An 8,557-nucleotide genomic window follows, 5' to 3' on the forward strand; every position below is an offset into this window, starting at 1 on the left:
TGATAATATGAGAGGTGTGTGATTTGCCATGGGATGAGAAAGAAGAAGAAGAAGAAGAGGCATACAAAAAATATAAAGAAAAATTAAAGAATATTCTGATTTGTAATAGGAGAAAATTAGAGAAATAAATAAGAGTAACTTAGATTTTTTACAATTTCTGTTATGTCAGTCCAAAATTACACTTTGGTACGAAGTATAGGGGATTTAAGTATTACAAATGAAATTATAGGAGAATTCTGTATTTTTTAGATAAACCACATAGAGTTAAGTTATAATTTATCCTTTTTTTTTATTTATAATAATCTATATGGATTTAAAAAGTAAACTTTTGTAACTCAAAAAAAAGGGAATGAAATTTTTTGAAACATCAAGAAAAGAAATTTTTTTTGTCATTTATACAAAAAAAGAAAAAAAAGAAAAAAAAAAAGGAGCTTGTTTGGCTGCACTTTTTAATATTCACTTTTTTTGTATGCCTAAAATCAACAACCAAACCCTAGAAGAAAATCTCAAGCAGAAGATGAACAACAAGGCAAAGTCATGCAAGGGTTGTCTTCTCTACTCCTCCACCCTTAACTCCAATTCTCGCAACCGTCTCTGCCTCGGCATCCTTCGTTCTCTTCCCCAAGGTCTCTCTCTCTCTCCTTCATACATACCCATTTGATATGTATGTACTTGCATAGAAAACCCTTTTTATAGTAGGTATTTTGTGAGTTTTGTAGCTAATATGAAACTAAAACTCCTATTTGTGGAAACAAATTTTAGTTTGGATTAGAGATATGATCAACTCTGGTTTCAAGGCACAATAGTTGTGGTATCTTTTGAAAGGTACCTTATTAATTGAAAATTAATTTATTAAATGAATAAAAAGTTGAGTAAATAATAGATATCATTTTCAGAACAACCATTAGTATTGAATGATTTGAAATCATAATGTTTTCTAAAATAATTTTTACATTTGAAACAAGGGTTAATTATTTTTTAAATCAACAAAAATATGTCTTGAATTGAATTTGAACTGTATAAAATAGATTTGATTTGAAAATAAAAAATCATTATAGAATGGAACTAATATGGTTCTTACAGAAGCAACTAGCATGGTCCTCTGAATTGTTGATGTGGCCAGTGGCCCTATGAACTTTAGGAATGAAAGAAAATTAGCAATTTTGGAATCGGTCGTATAATTCAACTAAGAATAATCACTCAGTAAATAACAAGAATATACAATTAGATTTAAACAATATGCCGAACAAATTTGAATTAGTCGTGAAGGTTTCATGAATGGAAAATTAAATTTAAAATTTACTTATCAAAAAGGAATTTTGAATTGGTGCGTGTTCTTTTCCTTTTTTAACCTCTACACTCACTTTTAGAGCTATGAACCATGCTCGCTAACATATTTAAGGAGTGTTTATATAGTGAGGTGATGTCAAAACTGTAAATATGCAAAATGTCCATTTAAGGCAGTTGCGAAATTGATCTCAACTATTTATATAAACACTTAGTGTACACGTCAGAGAGCATGGTTATCCGTAGCTTTATAAGTGTGAAAGTGCTAGGTAGCTGAAAAAACAGAAAGTCCATGAAATGTAATGCACTGCTATTTGACAATTTTTTAGGTTGTTAACTAATCCTGAAAGTAGTTCAAAAAGAGGGAAAAAAAAAAAAAAAATCCTGAATGTCTTATGAGTGAGTTATGTTGGGAACACTATTATTTGTGGACTTTCTATTATGTTGTGATTGTTTTTGTTTGGTGGTTCTTAGTGCTTGAGCCCTTACCAGTGTACTTCATTGACTGCCAGTTACTTAAGAGGCTTTGGATTTGCTTAACTTGTGGAGGGAAAAAGTTTTTGCCTCTACACCTGTATGAATGTACCTTTTAGACTGAAATGATGTCACCTTTTCCAGTAGAAATTCACAAAGTTCTATTTTTGCTGCACTAACTATTTGAAGGATGTGTTTTACAGTATGGATCCTGGAATGTTGTACACCCTAGGGATTGCACAATGCATTTCTTATTAGTTTACTTCATACATATGTTTTCTGGTTGGAATTTTTTCACTGCAACTACAGATGGATACTGATTTCCAAGTGTGATGACTAGTACCACGCCGCATTGTTGGAGAATCTGAGGTGGATGCCTCTAGAGAAGGTAGAAGCCTTGCAGAATTCAAATATGCTTGTGTTGGTTACTCTGTGTACTCAAATGGAAAAGATCCTACAGCAGATGTGCAAGAAACACAAGCAGAATTGCCGGTCTGTGTTGGCCTAGAGGTTATCATCTTGAGTTTCCTTCTTTTTTTTCATGCTATTTTGGTTCTCTTAATTTGCATAATTTTATTAGAGGATATATCAAAAACTAATGAAAGTATACACTTTTCAATGTTGTTATGTCATTTTGCGTCATGTTACTCCTCTTAGTTCTTGATATGATTATTAGAGACATGTGATTCTTAATGCCTTTTGATCATTTGGGAATTTCTTTTTTGATTGATGTATTATATTATAGTGAATCTCAATGAATCATAATCACAGTGAAGATCAAATAAAACGTATAATTAATATAAAGAAACTCCCAAAGTTTGGGGGAGGGAACCCCGAACAAATACATGGGGATTAAGACCCCATACACTGTACACAGGTGCTGCGATTTGAACCCCTGACCTCCTAGTGAGATCGTAAGGGTTCTGACCAGTGAGCTAGCTCCTGTTAGTTAAGGTTTGACTTAAACCAACAGTGTGCATATTTGCTTTATTAAATAAAGCATATAAATTTTGAATTTTTGGTGTAAATAGGAGGGTGGTGTTGGTGTATGGCTTACATGCGCATGTTTCATTGTGTTTCACTGACATAATTAACCCTTGCTGCTGGTTTTGTATGACAAAAAAGTTAATGCTGCTGACTCTGTTCCTGCTCATGTTCATAGCAGAGAAGGTAATTTATTTAGATTTAGAAATGCGAAATCATAGGTAAGAAGCTTAGTTTAGAACAATTATAGTAACAAGAAGTCATATATAATTATTTGTACTTTTGAACAGTTTGACTTGCAATCCGAGTTGTTAAATCGGAATACAAATTGAGTATCATGTTTTTTCTCTAAATCATGTATCGTATCGTGTGTCTAAGATACTTTAGCATCTTTAAAAATAGGTAGAAAAATAAATATCCTATAAGAACAAGACACCAAACAATGTATAATATTTAAAATTGCAAAAGTAATTTTAAAGATAAATGCATATACAATGTATTATTCTCAATACTTCATGCATATAATATAAAATAAAGAGTGGAGTTAAAACATGTATAAAATACTGTCTTAACTAACCATTTAGGTTTTAATATTTAATTTACACCTTTTAAGTTCTCAAGGTACTTGTCCATAGTAGACAACTTTGAACTTTAACCGGTGTCAGTAGGTCTAAATCAACAACACAATATGCTTAATACCAGATCAAATAAGTAGATATTTGTCAAAAAGGTAGAGAAAAATAAAAGATAAGTACCAAAAATATTCTTTGTAATAAGTTAATGAAAATTTGTAATAATATTAATTGTCATAAAAAAGTTCAATTATTATTATTATTTTTTAAATTGCTAAAAAAATTTAAGTATTTTTGTATCGTATCATGTATCATGTATTGTATATTACATTATGATATGTATCGATTTCTCTCTAAAACTATTTAATCGTAAGATATGTATTGTGAATACTGACAACACTGCTTGCAATTAACTTAGATGGCCAAAATGTCATTGAATTCTAAATTACAGTGTTGAAATAATGTTATTACTGTGGTGGGGCATAATTCTTTTACCTTGTGCACATGTTATAATTTTATTTATTTATTTATTTTTTAATGTGTGGTTTTGGCTTTTTAATCTTTGAGTTCTGAATTGGTAGGCTTGTTCTTCATTGTATTTCGAAGGCATTGGACATAGCAGGGTACAATTTTCGTAGGTTGACGTGGTGACATTAATCTTTGGAGTGGATTGCTTTTATTAATAGTTTAAGCTCTATTTGGTAGGTTGAGATACTGGGAGGAAAGGAAGGAGGGGATGCAGATAATTTCCATGTTTAGTAGTAAAAATAAATAGAACAGAAGGAAACATAAAGAGGTGTTAATTCCACTAGCCTACTATTTTCTTTTTGCCCAAATGTGGATGGAGAGGAGGAAGGAAAGAAGGAACCTTTTTAATCTTAGCCCTTCTTACAGAATGTTAAAATAAAACAAAATTACTGCTTTTTTCTTCTTCCTGCTCAACCAAACTAATTGCAGGAAAGACAATGTCCGTTCCTTGGGTATCTTCTCCATCCCTCGTATCTTTTAACTTCTCTCAATACTCTATTTTCCCTACAAATTGGAGCCTTATGATTTTACATTTACACAAGCCCATAGTAGTAGCAATTCTGTTAAACAATCTTTTATAATATCTTCCTTTTCTTTGATGTAATTCACAGCAGACTGCCTTTGGCATAGCTTGTGGTAGTGCTTGTGCACTAATGCATCGAGTCAGCTCTGGGATTTTGTACTGTTGTGGTCTTGTTTAAATACACACACATACATATGTACACGACTTGATCACTTGGAGGGTGTGCGATTGCCTATTTTGTGCCTTCGATCTTGGTTACTTTTTTGAACTAAAATTTGAAAGATGCAACTATACATTGAATTTATATCTCATAAGCAAGAAAAGAGTGGGCATATTTTTGTCAAAAATTGACGTGTCATAGAAATTTCTGTGCTTCTTAGGCCCTTGGTTAGGGTTGAACGTGGTTAGGGTTGAACGTGCTCTTACCACAGGTGATATGGTGAGGTTCCTGTCTCAAACTTGGCATAACCACTTGGTGAGGCTATATAGATGTACCTATATGGAGATCTCTATTTCTCTCTCTGAGAGTGGTCAGTAAGTAGGTTCCTTGGGAACATGGATGAGTAACTGGATGAATTCTAGCCACCACATCACATATCCCTAGAAGTCTCGTAGGTCAAAATCACAACACCTACCCTGAGGGATCCCTAAGTCTAACATTTCTAACATATGTTGTGTGAGAACATTAAGGTGCCATTGGAGTGAAATGACTATGCGTCATAGGATGGATACATTAAGGTGAAGAGTTGTTTGTTTGTTGAGCCAAGGAGGGTCTGAGCATTTCATCACTTAGAGTAGAAAGGACATGCTCAAGTGGAAGCTTGCTTGGTTGAGCTGAAGGGCCCCAAGCATGTTACATAGACTTTTTAAATGTGTGACGTATTGACAGTGGGCACTCAACACTTGGTTAATGATATGAATATATGTTCAACATGTTTAGTTGGAGGGCACCTGACAAATATTTTCACTTGCAGAATTTTACTGTAAAACTCTGGTAGAACTTCCATGCTATAGATACACTGCTCTATGTTATTTTATAAACATATTTTACCCTAGAAAATGAAAAAGAATGTTAATATAATAGAAATATGTAGCCATGCCATGGTGTCCTTAGACTTCGGAATTAGATGAATTGATGTTGAGACACATCTTGCACTCTGTACTTACATCCAAGTTCATGTAACTTGTCTTGAGAGTTGAGACTAAGGTGCTATGTGCGTTAACCTCATTTAGGAACAACATAGCTTGACCAAGGGAGGAGCTAGTACGACACATTTGAGTGGTCCACATATCACCTCATGAGATTGACATGGAGGAATCTTGGAGATGATGTGGCAATGGCATGTGGCATGTGGCATGTGGCATGTGGCATGGTGGGACCAGGTACCCACTGGTTTCAAAAATTATATAACCTTAAGGAGGGGTTAATATGTACAAATTCGTAATTTTGATTTTGATCTTTGGCCCCCATTTTATTTTCTTCAAACCTGCATCAAGATTCAAGATGTGCTTTATCTGTGTTTAGACCATAGTGTTCTGCATGTGTCCAAAGTAATGCTGATTTTGGATGGGGGTAAAAAAAAGAAAAAACTAACTATAACAATAACAGGACGTGTTTGATGAGTGTTGGTATCCAATGTTTGTTGGGCATGAACATTTCTCTGAATCCATGCTCCCTAGGTTTTGGACTTCATTTTCTTGGTAAATCTTTCCTTCAAAAAAATTATTGCAAGCTTTTTAGTGGCCATGTTAACAATGAAGATATCATCTTGTTTTTCCTCATGGCATTTACTGGTTATGAAAAGTTTTCCTCTAGTTCTATCTATCGACTATTTCTTATTTGTGCTCCTAATTTTGTATCATATGGAAATTTCTCCATTTACTGGCATTTTTTTTAATGATTTGAATTCATTACCTGGAATGTTATGTGGCTTATGTTTTGGTATAATTACTGTGACTCTAATATATGGTATTTCTTTCTTGAAGATGCTCGTGGATTTCCTCAGCCTCGAATACAATAACCTGCTTACTCCGTAGGGGATGAGTTCTTGAGCAGGCAAGCCAATTATATGATTACTTTTTCAATCGGTTAGAATTCAATGTTAATTCTCACAAGGTTTAAAATTTGTATTATGTTTATAACTGCAGATTTTCTAGAAATGCAAGCGTGGTTGCAACGGGGGTGGCCAAGAACCTGCGTAGAGTAAGCAATCACATGAAACGACGTCTTGATGACATTCTATATCCGTACCGTAGTCGACCCAAGTAAAATTCCCAATCTTGTGGTCACAAGATTATGAAGAAAATAGCAATAAGTAGAAACTGGCTTTGACCTAATTATGCATTCCTTTAAACCTTAGCTTTGTTCTTCTATGCAATGAGCTATGTTCTTTATCCGAACTGTGTCATTACAATCTTGTTTTTGTACAGTGTCGGTGTTCATTTATAAGATAGTAGAGTTCCTCAGAGACTGATGAATGTACGAGTTTAGACTGCTGAGGCATTCATAATCGCACGCTGCCAAGGCATTCGCACATTCCATTTGTTTTGTTTAAGCTGGTGGTTCATTTTATACTCTATTTGCTTCATTAATGTGTGTTGTGTGTTCTAACATATTTCATAGAACACAGTAATGCTTGTGCATTATGAAATGCCAAGTATCAAATTTCTTTTTGAATATGCACTTGCTCAAATTGGTCAGCTTAACATGTTCTTGGAAGGCAATATCACTAGAGGGCTTGTGTCCTTTGAATGGTAAGAATTAAAGAGAGAGAATGAAAAACTCATTATAAAAAATTATGTTATTAGTAATAAAATTATTGTGCTATTATTATTTAAGCAGTTGTTTAATAATAAATTTTCTATAATAGAATTTCTTGGGGTTATTATTATTTTTACTCTTAAATGATTCAGGTTATCTACAAACATGAGATTATTAGGGGTAGTGTGGGATTAGATTTTTGCTTAGTTAAGAAAAATGATTACAGTGTTAGTAGGTATTATCCCATTCTAATTAGTTACAAACAGTAAAATTATAGAAATTTGGATTCACATTCTCATTTTCCCTCCAAATTTCTATCATTGGAACTAAGGTCATGTTTGTTTTTCTTATGTTGTGTTTGGTGGGGGATTTGGGGAGGGATTTGGAAAGGGAAAGAGAAAAAGTGTGTGAAACTAGGTGAAATATAGGCATGCTTTATTCACATTTCACTTACCTTTTCCATTTCTCTTTTCAAATCCCTCTCTAAATCTCTCAACCAAACACAGCATTACTAGGTAGATTGGGTTAGTGAGTATGGTAAGATTGAGTGATGGGATTATTTACTTAATAATATTAAGTTAGAGATATAAGAAAAGATATGTTTGTTTGTTAAATTTGTAAACGTTGCATAAAAATTTGACTTTATTATTTTTGTAAATTAAGAATAAAATAATCTTTCCATTTATAATCTCAACTCTCTATGGAAAATGTTAATTCAACCATTTTGATTTGTCATTCCATGCCATTTATTATAATCAAACATAATTTTGACAAGAATAAGAATTATTAATCTAATTCCACTCTCGTACAGGTTAAACAAACATAATGACCTAAAAGGCCCTTGTTTGATTTAATAGGTTTAATGGTAAGGAGATTAATAATTCATAAGATTAATATATGATTAGTTATCCAATTAGATTAATAGAATAAATAATTGTCTCTTGTTCGTGTTTGTTTTATATGGAATTAAAAAAATTAGATAGAATATCATCCATCATAATTTAATTTGAAAAACAGAATTTGTAATAAAATATTAAAATGCGAGTGGCATGGATTAATAATCTAAAACCATTTTAATCAAGGCCTGAACAAAATTCCTATAACCCAAATCTTTCAAAACAATTATATAATATCCAAATCATAACGTATAAGCCCGTCTAGCTCAGTTGGTAGAGCGCAAGGCTCTTAACCTTGTGGTCGTGGGTTCGAGCCCCACGGTGGGCGATATTTTTTTTTTTTCCATTTCCATTTCCATTTTCATTTTCATTTTCATTTTATTTTATTTTATTTTATTTTAGATTTAAAAATGATAAATTATACTCACATCTGAAAAAATACAATTAACCCACACTATAATTTTTTATATAATTACACTGCTTTCTCTTTTTTTAAACACAGAATAAAGTATTTTGAGTAACAAGTTATTAA

General features: G+C 32.6%; 1 long non-coding RNA gene and 1 other non-coding gene across 3 annotated transcripts; both read left to right on the plus strand.

Annotated features, from left to right (window-relative positions):
* Positions 1-438: 438 nt before the first annotated feature.
* LOC145789775 (uncharacterized) lies at positions 439-6,940 on the plus strand. Of its 2 annotated transcripts, none has more exons than XR_014328089.1 (4): positions 439-626; positions 2,102-2,271; positions 6,355-6,424; positions 6,517-6,940. It is a non-coding gene; the product is annotated as an uncharacterized LOC145789775 (long non-coding RNA). The 2 variants fall into 2 exon arrangements; XR_014328090.1 differs by having other exon boundaries at positions 470-626; positions 2,071-2,271.
* Positions 6,941-8,280: 1,340 nt separating this feature from the next.
* Positions 8,281-8,353, plus strand: TRNAK-CUU (transfer RNA lysine (anticodon CUU)). Its single transcript has one exon. It is a non-coding gene; the product is annotated as a tRNA-Lys (tRNA).
* Positions 8,354-8,557: the final 204 nt, after the last annotated feature.

Source organism: Camellia sinensis, chromosome 4 (assembly GCF_055761805.1).
Source record: "Camellia sinensis isolate YWXY chromosome 4, ASM5576180v1, whole genome shotgun sequence".
NCBI lineage: Eukaryota > Viridiplantae > Streptophyta > Magnoliopsida > Ericales > Theaceae > Camellia > Camellia sinensis.